This window comes from Tachypleus tridentatus, chromosome 3 (assembly GCF_004210375.1).
Source record: "Tachypleus tridentatus isolate NWPU-2018 chromosome 3, ASM421037v1, whole genome shotgun sequence".
Classification (NCBI taxonomy): domain Eukaryota; kingdom Metazoa; phylum Arthropoda; class Merostomata; order Xiphosura; family Limulidae; genus Tachypleus; species Tachypleus tridentatus.
The window spans coordinates 90,040,997-90,063,674 of NC_134827.1; the positions used below are offsets into that span (position 1 = coordinate 90,040,997).

A 22,678-nucleotide genomic window follows, 5' to 3' on the forward strand; every position below is an offset into this window, starting at 1 on the left:
TCAATTGGGTTGAGATCGGGTGACTGCGATGGCCACTCCAAAACGCTTATATGGTTCCTCTGCAACCAGGATTGCGCATATTTCGATGTGTGCTGAGAGTCATTGTCGTGCTGGACGATCCAACGACGCCCAAGCCGCAAGTTCCGAGCATCATTTTTGATATAAGTGCCTAATATATCAATGTACTCTTCTATTTTCACGATTGCGTTGACGCGGTGGAAGCTGTCTACACCAGAAGAGCTGAAGGAACTCCATAGCATGATTGAGCCACCTCCGTGTTTAACTGTAGGGACAGTGTTCTTTGGAAGATTTCGTTCCTCCTTCCTACGGAAAATATAGCGAACATCATTGTGGCCGAAAAGCTCGACTTTAGTCTCGTCTGACCAAAGAATACTCTTCCAATAATAAAAGGGTTTATTTATGTGCTTTCTTGCATACCTCAATCGTGCTTTTAAATGAACAGGCTTTAAATATGGAGTTCTACGATGACGGCATGCTTTGAACCCAGAAGAGCGTAACATGTTCGTAACTGCAGAAGTGCTTACTTCAACCCCAGTTTCCCTTACCAGTTTCTGTATGTCATTACGTGTTAAATGAGGGTTCCTACTAACTTCTACGAGAACCTTCCTCTTGGTTCTCTCTGGAATTTTGGTGGGGCGTCCGGAACGAGGGAGGTTAGCAGTTGATCCTGTAAGCTTAAACTTGGCAATTATGCTTTGAACAGTAGATTTCGGAACATTAACTTGTGTAGCAACACCGGAAAGAGACACACGAGACTTGTATTTTACATTACTTCGGTTTTCTAAATCACTGGACAGTTGTTTCCTGTTCGCCATAATGACCAAGCAGATAATGACGGAAACGGCGCTAAATTGCCGAAAGTAAATGATTTACTGGCTAAATTCCAATAATTATGAGCCCAGTGTCTAGTTGTGGAATGATATAATGTAGTTTATTCGTCAAACTTAACACAATTTTTACGGGAATATCAGTTTTTTCACGTTTTGAAATGTACGAACACTTTCTGCTCCTCCTATTTTTGGTTATTTGTTTATAAACAGTTTATTTGTAGTTTCATTTACATAAAAAATTATCTAGATGTGTGTTAGTATAATATTTATAATACGTTATACGTCTGTTAGCCTAATCGTTATACTTTTTAAGTTATAAGCAAAAAACTACTCGGGACACAAGGATACGAACACTTTCTGTCGTAATTTTGCGTCACCCAATCAACACCGTTTTAACTGTCAAATATGGTTGTGGTAGCATTAAGTTATGCTAACGCTTCTAATCATCAGAAACTGGGAAGCTTGTCAGGATTTGTAAGATAAATGGTGCAAAGTACAGGCGAATCCTAGAAGAAACTGCTTGATTCAGCCAAGAATCTAAAACTGGATCAAAACTTTACATTTCAGTAGAACAATGATCCGAAGTACATAGCCAAAGTCATACTGGAATGGTTTCCAATAGAAAATTTATGGCGAGAATTGAAGATTGCAGTTCATGAACGGTCCCCAACATAAATATCAATACTAATTATTTCAGTTCATGAGATCGGGAAAAAAACACAGAAGAAAACACGTAATTCAAAAATAAAATATTCAAAAATCACTTTTCTCTATTAATAACAATACTGAGTGTCAAACATCAACAATTTATTTTCCTAACTATGTCGCTCAGTGTCTCGTGATACATATGACAGGGTATTTATTCACTAAATACATCACGACAGTACATCTTGTGCGATCTTAGTTTACATAATCTACTGTTACATTACTAATATCACAGCCACGGAAGCTGCTGTCAGTTTCATAATGAATACATAGTTACTTAAAATACACGTGATCCGCTAGAATGTGAGTAAGGTTCTAATATAACTAAAAATTCACAGCTAAACTAAACAACAGAAATAATATTAAATGAACAATTACCAAATAAACATAGAATTTGCTATCTTCCACTACAGTCATGAGCAAAGAAGAATACATCACCATGTTTCAAACTTCAGGTGAAAATGGCCGCTACGTACAATTAAGTTTAACCAACTTCTCAGTAAGCATCAGTAGTAACAGATGTGCAGCAAGAAGTTACACTCTTACATAATAAATTTAACTTATGGTCCTATCCACATATCCATAAAAATAAAAGTAGAAATCAACTGTATAGCACAGGACAACTTGCAACGTTCTCAAATAATAAAGATATACAACAATAATACAGTGATTCGCGATGACGAGAAACCCATTTGAAAAAAAACAAATGTATTTCAAGACGGATGATATGGGTATTAAAACTTTTATTAAAATAAAGTAGAGAACAACGTTTCAAGCTTCTTAGGTTATCTTCAGGTGTTTTCTACAGTTATGTTCTGCTATTTGACTTACGGTGTTCAAAAACGTATGAAGGTGTTTTTTGTTTCTTTGAATCTGGTTTCTATTTTTCTGCTTATTCCTCCAATATAGAAGTCGTGGCAGTTGTTGCATTGTATTTTATAAACAATGTTAATGTTGTGTTTATAATTGTAGCTTTTACATAGTATGGACTTTAGTTTTGTACCTGATTTTTGAATAAATGTGGTGTTTACTGAAATGTTGCGTTTTGTTATAAGTTTTTATTTCCAAATGCTGGTTATTTTTTCGCTGATGTCGGGAACATATGTTATGCAGCAGTATAAGGTTTTGTAGTTTGTTGTATCTTGGGATTTACTGTTGTTGGTCTAGGTGTGTGCGAATAATTTTCTCAACAGATTTTGGAGAAAAGTTGTTGATGTTGGTCGTGTTGTTTTATTTCATCGGGTAAGCATAGTTTTGTGGCTCTTTATTTGGTTTCTTAATATATTGGCCAGGTGGGTTAAGGCGTTCGAGTCGTAATCCGAGGATCGCGGGTTCGAATCTCGATCGCACCAAATATGCTCGCCCTTTCAACCGTGGGGGTGTTATGTGACGGTCGATCCCACTATTCGTTAGTAAAAGAGTAGCCCAAGAATTGGCGGTGAGTGGTGATGACTAGATACCTTCCCTCCAGTCTTACACTGCTAAATTAGGGACGGCTAGCACAGATAGCCCTCGAGTAGCTTTGTGCGAAATTCAAAAAACAAACAAACAAAACTAAATGTGTTGAGTTCCAGAGAACGTATAATCCAGTATAGGTGATTTTTCTGTGGATTTCTGTTTTGAATTGTGTATCGGTTCTAGTGATCTTGAGAAATGCTATTTGATTAACGGTTTTTTTTTTCCTGTTCATAGATGAACTTAATGTTGGGGTGTATCGAGTTAACGTAATTGAAAAAAAAATTAGTGTTATGTTCTGTAGATGTGAAGCCAGCAATTCTATAATCAACACACCTACACCAGTATAGTGTAAGGCTGAATTGATTGCTTGAAATTCAATCTGTGTCATAAAAATGTTGGCTAGAACTGGTGACACGGTATTTCCCATACTTAAGCCATTTATTTGTAGGAAGTTTTGGTCATTGAACATGGTTTTAGTAGTAGCAAAATCTATAAGGATTGCTAATTGTTTCTTGGGGATGAATATCAATGGATGTGGGTCTTGGATATAAAGTTCTAAAGCTATCTTGCAGGTTTTGGTAATTGGGACTTCTGTGAAGAGATAGATTACATCAAAACTGGCCATTAAAGCTTTATGATTTAGACTGATTAAGAATAAAGTTAAAAAGGTCTTTAAAAAGGAACCGGCTGATGTCACATAATTAGAAAATGCCAAAACTTTGTATTTTCCGAGGCTTTAGTTAAATGATTCATAGGTCGACATTACGGGTCGCAGTGGACAATCTGGTTTGTGATGCCTTATAGTTGTGGTGTGCGCGAGTCGGTCCTGTGAAGGTTTGTTTTTGAATCGCGCACAAAGCTACCTGTGCTAGCCGTCCCTAATTTAGCAGTGTAAGACTAGAGGAAGGCAGCTAGTCATCAACACCCACTACCAACTCTTTTACCAACGAATAGTGGGATTGACCGTTACATTTTAACACCCACACGACTGAAAGGGCGAGCGTGTTTGGTGTAACGGGAATTCGAACCCACGACCTTCGGATTACGAGTCGAGTGCCTTAACCACCTGTTGTCCTGCGAAGGTAAGAATAAAGGTTTTCTGAGATTGTTTTGGTTTTTTTTATTTGCAGTACTATTTTGTTTAATTGGTTTCATATGTTTTTGTTGAATTTGTGTGTATTAGTTTCTATCTGATAAGATGTTGTTCACTTTGTTAACGTATTGATTTGTGTTTATTATAGCTATAGCATTGCCTTTATGTACTTTTAGAATTTTGATGTTGTCTTGTTTAGATTGTTTATAGAATTAACATCTTTTCGCGAGAGGTTGTTTTTTAATTTTATTTTTTGTGAAACTATGTTGATGGTTTTGCATGAAAACTGTTTGAAAAAGTTGTTTAAGATACTGTTTAGAGGTGTTTTGGGGAAATAAATGTTTTCAGGCAAACTCTTTTAAAAGATATCTACAGAAGAACCTACGAAAGAAATCTTGTAAATTATCTTAAAATCTGCAAAATATGTCAATAAGCTATCGAGTTTCTGACATAACAGAAAAGTGATTGGTGCCTATTATATAATTTTGCCAACGGGCATTGAAGATCTTGTGCAGGCCCACCAGCAGTTACTACTTAATTTGCTAATAAGCATAACTCTATGTGCTAATTAAAATGCAGCTTATTATGTGTACAAGAGAATCAGATACGAAGGCACCTAATCTCCAAATAACTCCTGAGTGAAACAAAATTTATAAACTTTCTTGAACAATGCTACATTTATACCTGAATAACTGTCGAGAAACAAGAAGTGAACTTAACTTTTAAACTAAAAGGGGTAATAAACATGCTGTGCAGCTCTGGTACTACATTATCCTCTTCATCTCATATTCTCTGCCCCCCCCCCATTCCAATGTCCATAATCATCTCGTATGGATTGAATGCTAATTAGTGTAGATCCATCAAATACACTACCAAACCATATATACAGGTCAGCATACTAGTCATTGGTCATACGGGAACTCGGATGTCATCTGTATGAGAATGAAGCAGTTTCGAAAGCATGCAAAGATAGTGATAACATTTACGTCGACCTGTTCACGATGAAATTTGTGTTGTAGATCTATAATCCACAAGCACGGTCAACATACTGACTATCAATGGTAGTAGAAGGCACTATAAGCCCAAACATTGAATGCCTGCCTTTTCCAGATAGCTTAACGAACAGGTCACTGCAACTACTCTATGGATCAAGGAATCACCAAAAAAGATGGAGGTAAATACCCTCTATTAACCATATAATGCAATAACATTGAAAGCTTGAAGTTTTGAAAAAGGTCCGATGTTACACCCTAGAATAACAGGAATTACATAATTGTGCTGTTGAGTTTTGGAATAAAAGATGTCCGAAATTTTGATAAACACCCCCATTTTAAAATTGAAAGTAGTGTTATTATTGGGTTAAAAATGGTGTAAGTACATGATGAATAGAGCAACATCTGCAATATGTTCATCATTATTGAATAAGTCTAGACAAAAAGCATTCAGTCTTCATAATTCCGTCATATGTTGGTTATAACACAGGCAATTGCAATAGATGATAGACACAAAGTATTTAGGGTTTCTGTAGACATCCTTTAGGTGTTGGATGACAACAAGAAAAACTCAAACAATAACAGTGCACTGTTCCAAAATTAGGAATGTATTTCAGGGTTTCAACTCCCCACATACTTGTTATAATGTATCCAAACCACTAACAGAAGAAAGACTGTGCACATTGAAGGCATGTATGTGCAATATATCGAAGCAGGGAAATGAATATTAAGATAGAAGTAAAGATCATAAAATAAAACATCCACTCACCATGCTTCAATTAGTTTGTTTGTTTTTGAATTTCGCACAAAGCTACTCGAGGACTATTTGTGCTAGCCGTCCCTAATTTAGCAGTGTAAGATTAGAGGGAAGGCAGCTAGTCATCACCACCCACCGCCAACTCTTAGGCTACTCTTTTACCAACGAAGAGTGGGATTGACCGACACATTATAACGCCCCCACGGCTGAAAGGGCGAGCATGTTTGGCGCGACGGGGATGCGAACCCGCGATCCTCAGATTACGAGTCGCACACTTGGCCATGCCGGGCCGCTTCAATTAGTATTGAATAAGACAACACTACTATTCACTACCTGTAACATACAACTTCATTAAGTTATTTAATGATGATGTGAAAGTGGGTGTATGAATGCCACATTTACCTCAAAAACACAGCCTCAACAGGTTAATTAGATACATCTTACGGAATAAATCGAGACCAAGAGTACAGGAAATCCAATGTTTTCAGTCTCGATTACATGAACAGAGTATAGTAAACAAGGGAAAAATTAAACATTATGTAACATAGACAGCTCTACCCCAGAGTGGTGGGAAAATTTAAAACTTTAAATAATGAAATTAAGTAAACAAATAAGCAAGCAACAGGCACATAAAATACACAAAGAGATTTTATTTTAAAGCACTGGCAGCATTGACAAGAACACAAGCAAACGATCCAAAAATGGTTAAATCAATAAAAATAATAAATTAAAATTAATAAAAATAATAGAATTAAAATTAAATAACTACATCAGCAGAAAACATGAAAGATTTAAAGTAGAAACTTTACTTGAGACACTAGATCATGAAGAAAATATTCGGGAGCACTTTAGAAACAATTTATGGCTAAAAGGAAGAAAAAGCGTGTTTGTGTTTTTCTTATAGCAAAGCCACAGCGGGCCATCTGCTGAGCCCACCGAGGGAATCGAACCCCTGATTTTAGCATTGTAAATCCGGAGACTTACCGCTGTACTAGCGGGGGCTGAAGAAAAAGCAAAAAAATAGAACAGAACAAACAGTTTGTTTGTTTGATTGTTTTCAGTTTCGCGTAATGCTATATGTACTAATCGTCCCTAATTTAGCAGTGAAAGATTAGAGGAAATGCAGCTAGTAATCACCACCCACCACTAACTCTTAGATTATTCTTTCACCAGTGAATAGTGGGATTGACCATCACATAATATAACTCCAAGAGCTGAAATGGCGAGTATGTTTAATGTAATGGAGATTCGGACCTCCGACCCTCAGATTGTGAGACAAGCAACATTCTTTCATTTCTTTGTCTTCTCCCTGAAATATTTTAATGCATTATTGACCCATCACCTATCTCTAATAATTAAAAGTATATGTTGATGATGGACATCGTATATATTGGCAACGAGTGCAATCTTGACCAGTTTAAGGTTAATTTAATTGCGAAGGCATTTTTTATACTTAATCTCCAGAAATGTTATTGCACTACACTGTTTCTCACTTGTTTCAGGGTAGTCAAAAATCAGAGAAAAATCGATATTTTGAGAGAATCATTAACAGGAAAGGTTGGTGAGAAAAACAAAGACCAATATGGGTTATATTTTACGTTGATTGAACAACAAAAACCTATCACAGGTACAAGGTACATTACACTAACTGACTGAGGTATAAGGACTCGTAATAGGCCTTGCTTCGTCGGAGGTTTCAAAACAGACTTAATACAATATTCCCTTAAGTTCGTTTGTTTTTGAATTTCGCGCAAAGCTACTCGAGGGATATCTGCGCATTCCCTTAACATATAATTCTCCATAGGCCTGGAGAGCTCTCAGTGGACTTAGGAATTAGACTTCTACACAGTGACACCATAAAAGTAACACCCAAGATATGCAATGTTTTCGTTATCTTTCCAGCTTCACATTCTTAAGCCAATTATACATTTAAAATTATCTCTAAAATATTTGTATGTGGTCATTCAGTCTTTGCTTTAAAATATTGTTTGAACATATTAATCGAATTCATCACTGCAGAAACTTAGGTTAAACATGGAAAGCTATTTTATATAGGAAGTTGGTGTGTTTTCCTTTGGTCACCTTGGCAAAGACTACTTTTATTCTTGATCTAGATAAAAAATATTATGTAAGTATTATATTTGCTTCATTTCTAATTGTTAGTTCCATGTATTTTCAAAACTGGGGTGATGGTATAGCAACAATGTTGTACAAAATTACTTCAAATTACATATGGTGACAGTTGTATGAGTGCTGGTAGCCTATATCAGTATTGACAGAAAAAACTGATATGAAAGATGACCAAGTGCACTGGTTTCAATCTTGAAAAACCACAAGGTGTCTCAATGGATTGCAAAACATGCAATCACTATTCATAAAGCTATGTGGAAAAGATTTTGAACAAGAAAAAATGGGCAGAAAAGCCCTAAAAGCTCATGCAGATGGAAGTAATCATAAGAAAAACTTAGGTTGAGAATCAAACAAGAATAACAATCACTTCACTGTCTTTGGAACAGTACCAGTGAGGACAGATTGGGCATTCATGCTTCAGCTGTACCATCAAGAAGTACATGTAACAATACTTATGAACAGGATAGTCACTGCTTCTACTACAGAGGATGAACCCAATGCAGACCAGTTAGTTGTACCTACACCACCACCACAACCAAAAGTGCCAGTATAGATTTTAGGAGAAACAGATATTTGCATGACAAGTGTTTGGAAGGACATTGCTCAAACTTCAATGGATGGGCTTCAAAAATGTTTGAAGTTTTATGAGGAACTTGTCAAGCACTAAGATAAAAGGATTTAGATATCTTTAAGTTACTGAATTTAGGTAGATGCAGCCTCTGTATCATAGAGCAATGAAAACAAAAGCACAAGTCACAGGTTGGAATACTGATAGCCTCATATCCCTCCATTATCTTTTACATTGTTTACCTGTTCGAGCTGAAAAATATGTTAACTGGCAACACACAATTTCCACTGAAATTCAGTTCAATGAAATGTTTGAAAGATGCTCTTGTTGCACTAAGAGCCATGAAGATATAGCAAAACATGATCAAGAAGACAATAAAAGGATCAAAAAAATAAAATACCTAAGATAAAAAACTGCACTACCATTCAAGCCAGTATCAAGAACACACCCATAACTACTGAGCTTCAGTTCTTTGTTACCCAAGCAAGGATGTTCACCCATCTACAGAAGTATCAAATGCATAAACCAACAGCAGTGTTACTGGCAGAAAATTTGCAGAACAGCCTCTGATTTTGATGACAAATATAATAAAAAACAGATGTAGATGATACACTCTACACAATTAAGCTGACTAAAAGAGATGTTAAGGTGTGATTTGCTGTAAAGGCCATCACTGACAAGATGCAAAAGAAGAAGACAGTGTTTACACTGTAGACACTTGAATTTTTTATTAAATGCTTAACATCACTGAAAGCACAACTACAAAAATACTGGAGAGGTGCCCATGAAGTACCCAATAATGAGGAACTTGTCTGCTTTTGATTCATGATTAATGGTCATTCACCCCGAGATTATTAGAGTAGCTGTTGTTATGCTGCATATTTGAAACAGTCGAGTGTGACAAAACCAAGCTACAGTTTGATGCTCTTCTAAGAGAAATCCAGAAATAGCATAAATAAGAATGTAAAGCATATACTACTAATCAGAAGCAGATGCTAAAACAGCAGTCTCCTGCAGAAGGCAATGAAACTGGTTCAGATCTTGTCCTATGGACAGTCTGATTTGGAATATGGATTGTCATAGAACAAAGATGGCATCACCTATAATATGTTAGAAGATGCTGTGCAGGAATTTAGAACAGTGCATGATATGATTAAGCAAGCAAAATGTGAAATTCATGAAACATAGTTGACAAGTTGCTTCAGTACTGTTAGCATTCCAAACAGGGATATTCTGTGTATTTGAAGGACAAGAAGAATGCAAAAAAGGCCAATGAAGCTATAAAGAATAAGTAACTATGCTGATATACAAGGCAGATGAGCTGTGTAAATATGCTAACATCACAAGCAGAATTTGCTCTTTGAAAATAATGCATTACAAGATTTAGGGAAACAGAAAACAAGCAGAAAATGCTAAGAGACAGAAGTTGTTGAAAAAAGCTAAGTTTGAGAAGAATCTACAAAATTAGTGAGGAATTTATTGGGCAATTCATGGAATTTAATACCAACATTTTAGTCATGAAATGTTACTTCCTGTCAGCAATAGAAACAGGTACAAAACAAAAATCAACATTCTTCCACGAGTCAGTTCCCAAAAATTCCATAACAAAAGGCATTTGAATGTACCATTACTGTAGCAGTGACTGACAGAAAGAGCAAACTGAAAGAAATGCACATGAATTTAAAAAAGAACAGTCTATGGATGCTTACCTTGCTGGTTAAATTTTCTAGGTCAAGATGAAATAACCCAAGCGATTATTCACAAATTGAGGAGATCAACAAATATTCTCTCACAAATAACATGCCAGGAATACTCTTGACCAGTAAAGATGGTTCTATTAAGTCACAAATGCCAAAAAACTCACAAAAAGCTAGATTGAACAGCCAACTTAATTGCAGTGAAACATACCCTAGAAGCTACTCTTCAATGTTCCTTGTAGCTGCTGAAAATGAAAATGTGGTTGAAACCAGGGTCAAAAGCTTTATCCAGAATGTTGATCTTTATAAAAAATAAAAAGAATTTGCATGGCCGGTCCATCCACTCCTGGTGATGCTTGTAAACAATGATTCAACCTGCTCAACTGCCCAAAGTTGCTACCCCACTGAAACATCATCCAAAAGGTATTATTTCATCAGACCATGACAACAGACCACACTCTTGTCAATCTACTGCATGCACAGAGGGGCAAGAAACTTCAACCCAATCATTTTGATGATATTCAATAGATCCTACTGAATGAAGACCCAGAATTGGTTGCTGAATTTTGCCAGTTCATACCAGATGATCTCCCTCTGCCCAAAATTTTGTCATCCAATGATCTGTTCTTTGAAAGCACACCAGATATTTGGTAGAAATACATCAAACTTTCTGAAATGCTCACTTCTACATCTTGCAAGAAAGAACAAATGCTGTGCATGCTAGTATTAAGCTCCATCTCAATTAAGATAGTATTTTCAGATTTTAGCCTCATCCAGAAAGAGAAACTGGCTAGAAATACAAAAACAGCCAAAACTAGTCATATCTTATATGTTCCTTCATGGTAAAGAAGAAATAGACTGGTAAAGCATAGACTCATAAAACATACATAAACACATTGCATGATCACATACCTAACACTGAAATGTATTTTTTGATGTTATTTGAACACTAGCTCTTGACTAGAGATTCATTCTGGAAACTGCATGATAAATGGTAAGTTGTATTTAAGTACCTTGGATGTACTGTGCATGGTAATGAGCAAGTAAAGTGTGTTAACATTTGAGGAAAAGCATATAATAGTTTTCATATTGCAGAACCTTTAAAGTTTCTTTAGGGTTCATTTTTAAAACACTGGGAGTGGACTAGTAACCAAATAATGCAGAAACAATTATCATTAAATAGATATACTACAGTATGTGATGATATTACAAAAAGGTGTAGAATAAGTTATCTTGGAAGTTTTTATAAGAAATTCTAAAACATAAACTGCAAATATAAAGTTGTGTATACATTTCAATATAAACTTTATTTGAAGAAAATACATTACATATACTATCTAAATCATCCAAGTTTTATTTTACTGTATTTCTCAAGTTGGTATTTTAAAATTTTGTTTTCATGCTGAAGTTTATAACCAGATAAATTTAGAAAAAGTGCATACATTTACCCCACCAATTTACGTTTGTTAACCATTCAACTTTGTGTAGTGGTGTTACAGAACTTTCAACAAACCATCTACATAACCCAGAAATATTGAACAAACATTCACTGCTAAAGCAGTACTTACATCAGAGAGCTTCATACAAGTATCACTAAAGAACATCCTACACATTGACAAACAAAGGAGATTTGTATTGTTGCAATTTCTATCAAAAACTTTAATTTCAAAGCAATGTTGTATGCATTTGCCAGTTCAGGAGACAAATCTAATCTCCATTTTATATTGAAGATATCAACAGCACAAATGAATAAAAACAGTTACAACTGACTTGCATTACTACATAGCTAATGTTGTTCCTTATTATCACACCAAGCAAAGGCAAGAATAATTTTTTTTGGGAATGTTCAAGTACACCACCAACATTAAATCTGCCATGCTTAGGGAGCTTTACAAAGAACTTGCAAGAGATAGTACAACACCCGAAAAATCAAGCCACTGGAAATGTGCACAAGAGTCTAGCTGCTCCTTGATCTCCAAGAACCTGATATTTTTTATGATCCAAAAGTCCACCAGTCCATGAAGGGTTCTGGAAAGCTTTTAACTGATGTACTTCATCAGTTTTCAGGACTTATACTGAATGATGTTGCAGTAGGCTCACATGGTATAATTATATATTCTGACTCTATGCCTGTATTGTTTAGTATCCTGCTATTTAACACATAAAATTTAATATTTTATGGAATACCAAGCATTTTTCATCACTAACTGAAATGTGCCTGAGGTGAATGTTTTTAAAAGTCAATATTTTTGGTAACTGAACATCTATATAATTAATTATATTCATAAATTAACAATTTCAGTGGCAGATTCAGGAGCTGAAGAAAAAGTGCAACTGAATGTTACATTTTAGAGAGTGGGGTATTCGCATACATTTTTGAAAGGGGTCACATTATATTTTCTTGAATGGGAAGATGTCAAGCACCCCTACACTTTTCACATGTGGAAAGTATGATAAAAAAAATTAAAGTAGATGACAACCCTATACTTCATCTTACACACTATTTCTGCCACTGATGTAAATAATGATGAACTACAAAATTTATTTTCATTATTGTTATAGATACTTGGAAACCACAGTAACTACAACTTTTCCTGAAAGGAATCACTACACATTTGGAATCAGTAACAAGTACAGGACACTTGATGAAAAAGTTACAGTCATGAAGTCCAATCTGCAATGATTTCATTTTCATGTTTGGTCAAAGGCTCCAACCAGAAAAACTGCTCTTCAACACATGGGCCAATTTAAAGAGAAGTGCATGATGCAACAGCATTAGATGAGAAAGCAACACGAAGGCATATACTATGCATCAGTCTTGTTTCACTATCTGAAGAAGTCTGCAGTAATGTGCTATTTGCCAACAATGCCACCAGAGTTGAATAAGACAACAAACACAATGTTGGGAAACCAGGACACACTGTTACTGCTGTCAATCATGGGAAAAAGTCCTTGTGGGATTAGATACATTTTTTGAAAAGTTTGATGATAACTTTATACAGGTACTCCTCAATATTGGTTAATGCTAGACTATTGTCTTTTAATAAAGCTTTTTCATTTTAAGTCATGTCCTCATACACAACAGAAGGGATTTTCTAACATTTCTTTAAATCTCATAGACACCTGTTGACCTACTTTGCCAAAGTAAAAAAAATTACCATAGGTGTAATCTGATACAAGAATTCTTACACATCAAATTTATGTTATACAATTTGTCCAAGGTGTCTTTGCTGGCACAAAAGAAAATTTCACATTAAAATCCATGATGTATACTTTAGTTATTAAAAAAAATTGTTTCAATTGAAAAAATAGTTAAAATAGATTTTATACTAGCATTTTCCTTAAAAACACATTCAGGAGTCTATAGTGAATCCTATAAACACAGATAGGGATCATCAGGTGCAGCTAAAAATATTTACTCTTCTCATCAGGCATTTTAGACAGTGTCATCCATAAAAAAAAGAATTACAATCTGAAGATATAATCAACAATTTAAGAAAAATCACCCTTTTATTATATTATACAATATATCTCCAAGCTATCACATGCTATTCTAAAACTTGGTTAAAAATAAAAGTAAAAAATACAACACAGACTTAAATGTGAAATTTTTCTTCATACAAGCAACAAAGCTAAATCAAATTTTATCATACAAATTTGTTGAGAAAGAACTTCAGAATTCTGGTAACACACAAAGATCCCGATAATTCTTATATTTAAAACACAGGTCATCATGTCTAGAAGATAGATAATAAAAGACATTTCAACACCTCCCTTCTCTTGTATTTGAATACATAACTTAAAATAAACACTTTTTATTTTTACAGATAAAAAACACTTATAGAGAAAATAACAGAAGTAAAATTAAAGAAGCTAACTTTATTTAAAAACCAAAAATCTAGCAATAATCAGTATTTATGTTTGAAATTATATTTATTTTAATTCTCCTTATTTAACAGTTGTGTCTGGCTTGCTTTCATTTTGTTGCCTAACAATGTACTATCACTATTGATACTACAGCACCTAATAGTTTTGTTCTTCCTTTATACAATTATTTTCACCTGAAAATGTCAGGTAAACCAAACACAATGTTTTTAAAAACATAACTTGTTTCATCCATAAACAAAGCTTACATTTCCCTGTTACAACTTCATTCTTTAGTTTGACTAGTTTAATACTTTTTTCACACACAAAAAAAATGAATAAACAAACAACAAACATTCTTTTTAAAGTTCATACACGTATGAACATAACAGCTTTGTAACATATCTTATGTAACAAATGGCATTGTTTTAAAATTTCTTTTTGGGTACCAACATTAAAAATTGTCACAAACATTACTAAACAGTGGAATGTTTCACTTTTGTGAGTGGAAATCTTCTCTTATAGTCAGTATAATTTAACATTTACTTCTGAACTCATGATACAACATGAACATTATGGACTACCTAAGGAGAGTTAATTTTCTCCTTAGAATATGTGAGCATTAAAGATTAATTTCTGACAATAATCATGGTCTAAGGTTATACAACATGACAATAAGAAATTACAACTACATAAGTAATCAATGAATTAAATGTTTCTGTAAATGCCAGAAGTGTACTATAACACCTTACCTCCTGGCACTTGAGTATCAGTGATACCCTGCCATGTCTATATCTCAGGTTAAAAACATTAAAGATATTTTTACTAATGTAGTTTTTTTTTAAAAAGTTTCTAATATTGCAAAAGCATAATTTTAAAATAATCCTTTGTTTTTTATCTTCCAAAAATTACACACTTTTAGCTCATGCTATGTAACAAATTATGAGGGCATATTGAAGAGATTTATGGGTAACATTTAGCATTGTACACGTGTCTCTACTAACATAAGAATAAAAGCACTGTAAACATTAAATTATGTATACAATTGCTGCATATTTCATTTAAGGTTTGGCCTGCAACCTATTTTCCAAGCACTGTTATAATTAGTTTGTCAAAAGTTTTAAATGACAATCTTTCAGGTAGGTTGTCTTCACAAACTCATTTCAAATAGAAGTTCCAGTTTTCAACAGATGCAAAAAAACAAAAACTTCACAGATAATCATCAGTAAATGTCCCAATGTTGCTTCTATTGTACATATATTATTTTATAAACTGTTATCCATATTATACATCCATCAAAGGTACAACAACAAATAGTGTGAATACTACACAGAACTAATAAGATTTAAAAAATTGTGTTTGAGGTACTGCCTAAATTACGTACAAGATCATAATAAACTAACATGAACTAATGTAATGTTGCATGTAGTTACTCCACAGACATTACAAGCTTATGAAAAAGTTTTTCTTCAGTGCTACAAAATGTCACTTTCAGTAATACTTCCATCTTCTGGTAATAAGTAGTGGCAGGCCATTGTTACTGTCTCTGAAACTATGTCTAAACTGAATTCTATAACTACACTGACAATTAAGAGTATTCCAATATGGTAATACATGTGACTAAACAGTATATATTGGAATCGCTACAAAGAGCAATGTACGTAGTAAGCATTCTTCTTATTGATCTCACCACAATGAAACATACATTCTGCCTACACACCCAAACAAAATTATATATTAAAGTAAAATATAATACTGCAACTATTGACAAGTAGTTGTTTCTTTGTTTGTTTTTAATTTCGCACAAAGCTACTCGAAGGCTATCTGTGCTAGCTGTCCCTAATTTAGCAGTGTAAGACTAGAGGGAAGGCAGCTAGTCATCACCACCCACTGCCAACTCTTGAGCTATTCTTTTACTAATGAATTGTGGGATTGGCGGTAACATTATAATGCCCCCAAAGCTGAAAGGATAGGCATATTTAATGCGATTGTGATTTGAACCTGCAACCCTCATGTTACGAGTTGAATGTCTTATCCCACCTGGCCATGCAGGGCCGAGAGGTAGTTGAAACAAAACTAACTAAAAATAAAGGCTAATATTTTGCATACAGTGACTAAACAGTATGGGTAATTTTTGTAACGTGGTAATAAAGATATTTTGATATCAGTTACAAAGAGAGAGAAACTGTTGGTTCCTTTTCAGTTCAAATTTTATACATGCACAAAGAGAGAGCTAAAAATATGGAAACTAATTCTTGTAACTTTTTACTGAATTTGTAAAAAGGAAATAGAAAAATAAATGGCATTTACCATTGGTTATCAGTTTCATTTCAGTTGCTTTTAACAGTTTGCAAGAAATTGTTTCTATTATACTTCCATTACATCTAGTACACTAGATTCTTTCAAGCAGCAGGTGAAAAACACTTGAATTTTAAAGCATGTACAAATAAACAAAGATATATAATGCATACAAGAATTTATCTCTTGTTGATGTGAGTTGATTCCAATCATACTGCCTTTTGCTTGACTGTTAAATTATTTATTCACAAAAGTAATTACTCATGAAGCTAACTACAAAGAAAATATTTCAAAATTACATTGTATACATTTAATTTAAAACTGTACTAATATTGGCTTATTGGTAATAACAAAAATCAGTTATAAATCTGTGCACTGTAGAAGCAGTTGTTTAGTATTATTTTACTGTTTGTGAAGACAGTGATAAATTTAGCATTTGTAATATCTGTAAAGACTGCTTATCTTGTGGTGGAAGTTCCATTAAAAGTTTTAACACTACCATATTTATTAATCATATTAAAAAAAGCAAAACACCTTTTGGATTTATCATGATTAGAAAAAGAAGGAGAAACAAAGAGAAGAACCAGGTTTTATAACAGCTGTCAATGACAGAAACAAAGACTAAATTTAAACTATGAGACATCAACAATTTTCACATATCATGTAGTGATGTATTCACCCTGTTAGTAAGTGAAATTATTGCTATTAATTACCAGTCGTTTTCAATTGCAAACACTGGATTTAATTATCTCATTAAAAACTCTGAGCCTAGGTAAGTTATATCAAGTCACAAGTATTTTTCAGAAAATGTACCAAATATTAAAACAAGTACTGACAGTAAACCAGCTATGATACTTGTTGATGCACCCTACTTGAATCTTCTAGAGGTATTTGGAGCTGTGATAAAGCTCATGAATCTCTGATTAGTTTAACATTCCACTGGATTATTAAAAGATTTTCAAGAATATCAACTGTGCTGCACTAATATAAGTGTGAAGGCCTGGCAAATACTGTGTGAATAATTTGAGGATACGTTGCAGAAATAGGCCACTGGCAAAGAGAAGGTTCATTTAATGTTGCATGACAATGCAATATCGTCAAAACCACGAGATGCACATCTGCACAGTTTGAAATGCTCTGCACATACACTTCAGTTAGTCATACATGAAGGAGCATTATTAGAACATGCAGTGACTGATGTTTTCACTGTATCTTGTAGAAATGTTGGACATTAAACACTCTACCTAAACCTTCCATTCACTGGATGAAATACAAGAGAGATGATAAAATACAGGTTGGTACACTGTGATAGAAGTCAACCCTTTATCTAATAAGCATGATGATGACTCAGTCTTTACAATTAAGTCTGGGATATTAAGTGCACTGAAATGAAAGTTTAGTGAAATTGAAGGACCAGAGGAATGGTTCACTTCAATAACATTGGATCCCATTTGAAACAAATTTATTTTTACAAAATAATACCAAAGTTTTAGCTAAAAACTTATGATACAGATGTGTGCAGTATCCAAAGAGAATAGTAATATTAAGCCATGTAAAAAAGCAACATACTAATGATACCACATCTAAATCTATTAGCAAAGTATGTGAATACTAGGCAAAAATTTTAGAAAACTCAGGGAAATCCACAGATACTGGGAAAGGGAAATGAATACAGGGCAAACAACTATTTGCATAAATCCTTATTACCTATCAAGAGGGTAATTCTTATACATGGTAGAAGTAGCAAGCTATGATACTCTATCTTAGCTGAGATAGCTTGATGTTACCTTAGTGTACCAGCTTCATGTATTTCATTGAAGAGACTTCTCTGAAGCTGGTAATATTTATTATGGTCACAGAAGCACAGTGCTGAAAGGTGAAATGTTTTTATTAAATACAACTTACCTGTTGTAGTTTTTAAATATTAATATTGTGTTAATGTAACGTGTGTATCAATGTTTAACTGAACTTAATTTTTTTGCTTATTTAGAATTAAGCACAAAGCTACACAATTGGCTATCTGTGCTGTGAATCTATGACTGACTACTGTAAGCCACATGTAGTGGTAAAAAAAACAACAAAATAAAACAACAATAAACAAAACATTAATTAGCCTTAATACCATTAAAATATTGGGATGTAGGAAAATTACTGAAAAGTTATAATGGTACACCTTTAAATTAATTTACATTTTTCTATAGGTCAAAGAATGGGTGCTTACACCCATATTTACCAGAATACAAACTAAAAATTTGGTCTTTATTTGCCAAACATTTCATTTTCTCCACCAAATCTTGAATATGCAGAGTTGCTGTGTGTGTACGTGCTTTAAAATATCTGAAAACTTGCTTACTTGTAAATGCAAACCATTGTTTTTTATATTCAAACCTCAGCTTACTAAAAGCATAAACAAGAGTAAAAAAGTACTAATTTTACTTTAATTACCATAAACAAATTTTGATAGTCTTGGTGAACAACATAACACATTTTTGGAATTTTCATAAAATTCTGTTAATGTAGAAATACAGGTGCTTTACCATAACAAAAAGGGAAAAGCATAAACATTGTTCTTTTCGTCTGCTAAAACAGCACAAAGTGGTGTTCAGTAGTATGATTATTAAGATTCGAGAGTCAACAGGAAAGTGCATAAGAATTTATGCATTTAAATGCATACATAATCAAAAGTGTGCATTTAGGAATTATTACATTTTTATTTACATATCTAGTTAAAGTAACTGTAAAATGAGAAAAGTATATTAGAAATATTAGTTGCACTGTCTGTAGCCATACTATTCAATACCACATTATAAAATAAAACAATTTTGTTTATATTTTAATAACTGGTTTTGAATTAGACACTTTAAATTTGGTTTCACAGTATTCACAATAGAATATTACCTCTATGTATCAGAGCCACAGTATTTTTTTTTTGGCAGAAAGTCAACATATGCACATATGAATTCCTTTTTAAAACAAAAAAATTACACATTTTATGAAAATATTCTAGCACATACATATACTGTATGTTATTAAACTCTGACCTCAAACAGAAAAAAATGAAAATTATCTCTGAATTAAAAGCAAATTACTGATATTCTGGGCACATAAGGAGTCAGTAAACTTCTTCATTTAAATAAAAATTACACTTTTTAATTTAATTGTAGTTCAACACACAGAAAAACAGAATTACCAAAACCTGATTACTTTGTTATTTTCAATAATAGTTTGCATAATTTAAAAATGCTTCAAATATCTTGTAAAGGGATAATTAAAAGTACACTTATTAATATTTCCTCATAATAAATTATGTATTCAATGAAAATTTACAGTTTTTGTAAATAATAAGTAAATTTAATGATGAATTACTTTTAGATCATCTATCAAGTATTCAATAAAATTTTACCAAACTACACAAACTTCATGACAACAGGAAAAAAGTAAAACTGTAAGTTAAAACCATACTCTTCTATGAATGAAAGAGGAGGAATTCTGTACACAATTTAACTATACCTTTAAACAATCCTAGTTGTTGATATATTCAGGCTATAACTGATTCATACAAATTCTGTTTAATTATTTCCACCACATATTCAGTAGCTCCTGGAGAGTCTGTTGAAGTAACTTTCTTAGTTGTGACAGTTAAGTCTCCTGAACTATTACTTTCCTCCAAGTTGTCATTAGACATGTCTTTAGTTTTGGTAACACTTAATGAAGGAAGTGCTTTAGCTCTCACTGTCAAGTATTCAGGGTTTGTAGCTTTGGCTAAGCTTTCATTGTATGCATCTTTAGTTTTATCAGCTCTAGCTGCCAAGTTTTCAACTTTAGTAGATTCTGACAGAGAAACTGTCTGACCTATGACTGTTAAGTATTCAGAACTAGAATGATTCTCTATGAAATTGTTTGAGTCTTCAAGATTGTTGTTTGTTTTTTACAGAGCACATGTTCACAGAATTTTTAACACACTGTTTTTCTTTTACTTCATCCTCCAACTTTTTAGATAAGGCATCATTTGAAATAATTTCTTTGTATTGAACAGACACATCACATTCTGGTAAGGGGACTTTACGATTACGAATACATGTAAAAGTTTCTTCACCCTCAGATGGAGAGGTTTGGTTATCCACATTTTCTTCTCGATGTTCTTGAATGTCCAAACATGAGTTAATTTTGTAATCTAACATTTTTGTGGTTTTGTACATTACTTCAAGCTTTGTATTCTTCGTAGTTGAAGTAAAGCAATATTTTTTTTTACTCTTCTGCTGCTTTTCTGATTGTACTCGCATTAAAGTAGTAAGAATATGCGACTGCACCCTCACAGGGTTAAATTCTATTCTTCCTGCAATGTTCCTGCAGCCGTCTTTAGAGCAACCACATGGAAAATACAGCCTATCTACTTGGCACTTGATTCCTGCCTGACTACATACACATTTCTGTGGATCACAATAAAGCTTGCAATCACAACCACAAAGCTCTCTTGATAATCTGATCTCTTTACAAACTTCTTTTTCTGTTGAGTCAATTTTTTGTACCCCTGATTCTCTTAGCATAACTCTTCTCTGTCGAACAGGAACAGGCTGTATAAAAATATTTTCACTTTCAAATTCCCGAATCAGAAAGATCACTCACTTCACTCTCATCAGTATCCGAGCCTCCACTATGTACTTTACAAGGTCTTCTGAACAATATACTATGATGATGTAGTCGTTTCTGCATCTCTGCATGTTCTTCAAGGGAAAATTCTTGAATGCCACAATGTTGCAAATCCATTCCTGGAAAAATAGAATATTCAAGTATGGTTAATTATAAGAATCAAAATTTCAAAACTGAAGCTTTCAAAAGTTACATAAACTCAAAGTTTGAATAACATATATTGAAAATATCAGAAATGAATAGTCCTTTGCATGATTTTTATTTAATCAAAAGTTTACGACTCACTTATTTCTTTTTTTATACAATATTTACCTTGACACTCTTGGTAAAGGTACAAAAAAATTACTTTATGTATGTAACTCATTTTCTTAATGTTATCACACAACTTTGTATGTGCAGACAAATGAATATCAACATATAGAACACATGACAAACTATAAAAGCTCGTAATGAATACATGTAACGGTTCAGAGTTGAATCTTAAAACCAGTATTCAGATTAGCTACTGACAAAATATTAACAGTAGCCAAATCATCGAATCTAGTAGACAAAAGTAGCGTACCACATACAGTGCCAATTTCAGAACAACTTGGGGAATAAATACTAATCTTATTCTTCAAATATTCCACTTTTATTCACTTAATTTTCTTATTCTTTGGTTTTTCTCTTTATTAGGGTTTATCATTCCTCATAAGTGTTGCCCTTGATCAATCATCTCTGTTCTGTGCCAGGTCTTCTGCAATTCCTTTCCCATTCATGTCTTCTTTGATCTCATCCTTCCAATGCTTTACTACCTTTCCTTGTTTTCTCTTGCTAGCTACCTCTTCAGCCTCTCACCTCTTGCTTTCTATTTCCTTGATCATTCTCCTGTTTCCTTGATCATTCTCTTCTCTTTCAACAATACACCAAACAGCTACCACAGCATTCCAATTTCAGCTCTTATCAACAAGCCTTCTTTGGTGTCATCTTAGCTTCAATCTAATCACAGCCTTATACACTTTGGGTTTCCTTCTCACTTTCAGCTATTAAAACAAGATCAGTAAATAATAGTTTCCACAGGGGGCCCTTTGTGGCATTTCTTACTCAATACATTGATGAAAATGAAGAACAGCAGAGGACTAATGGCCAATTCTTGGTGCAGCTCAATATTTACTTCTCCACATTCTGTCTTTGTGATTGCTGTTGTTCTTTCATAAGTGGTTTTCACTAGTTTGATCAGATTTCATGCCAGTCTTTTCTTTCATAAGAACTCTTACACTAATTCTCATGGTACCTTGTAACATACTTTTACCAATTCTAAAAGTGCATGATACAACTATATGACTACTGCTGAAATATTTTAATTACAAATACAAATATTTTAATACATCTTCCCTTAACAAGATGCAAATGAGGTCATTCTTTACAGAACTCTTAAATGTGTTATGGCAGATAAATTATACCCCAAAATGCTGTTCAGTGCCATTCTAGACATTATACTGTTAAGTATACAATAGCAGATGTGCAAATATTTGTTTTTGCATCTCCTGGTTTGTTTAACAAAGCAATGAGCTCTGCTGCATTCATCTTTATTTTTTCCATTAGCCACAACAGTGAACAGAAAGAAAAATTTATT

At 33.6% G+C, this 22,678-nt stretch overlaps 1 protein-coding gene across 15 annotated transcripts in view; it reads right to left on the reverse strand.

The window, feature by feature from the left end:
• Positions 1-11,539: 11,539 nt before the first annotated feature.
• Positions 11,540-22,678, reverse strand: part of LOC143247448 (uncharacterized) — a 51,829-nt gene continuing 40,690 nt past the window's right edge. For all 15 annotated transcript variants that reach the window (XM_076495565.1, XM_076495575.1, XM_076495573.1 and 12 more), the window contains one exon: positions 11,540-21,182. The gene's annotated coding sequence lies outside the window, so the exon portion shown is untranslated. The remainder of the gene's footprint in view (positions 21,183-22,678) is intronic.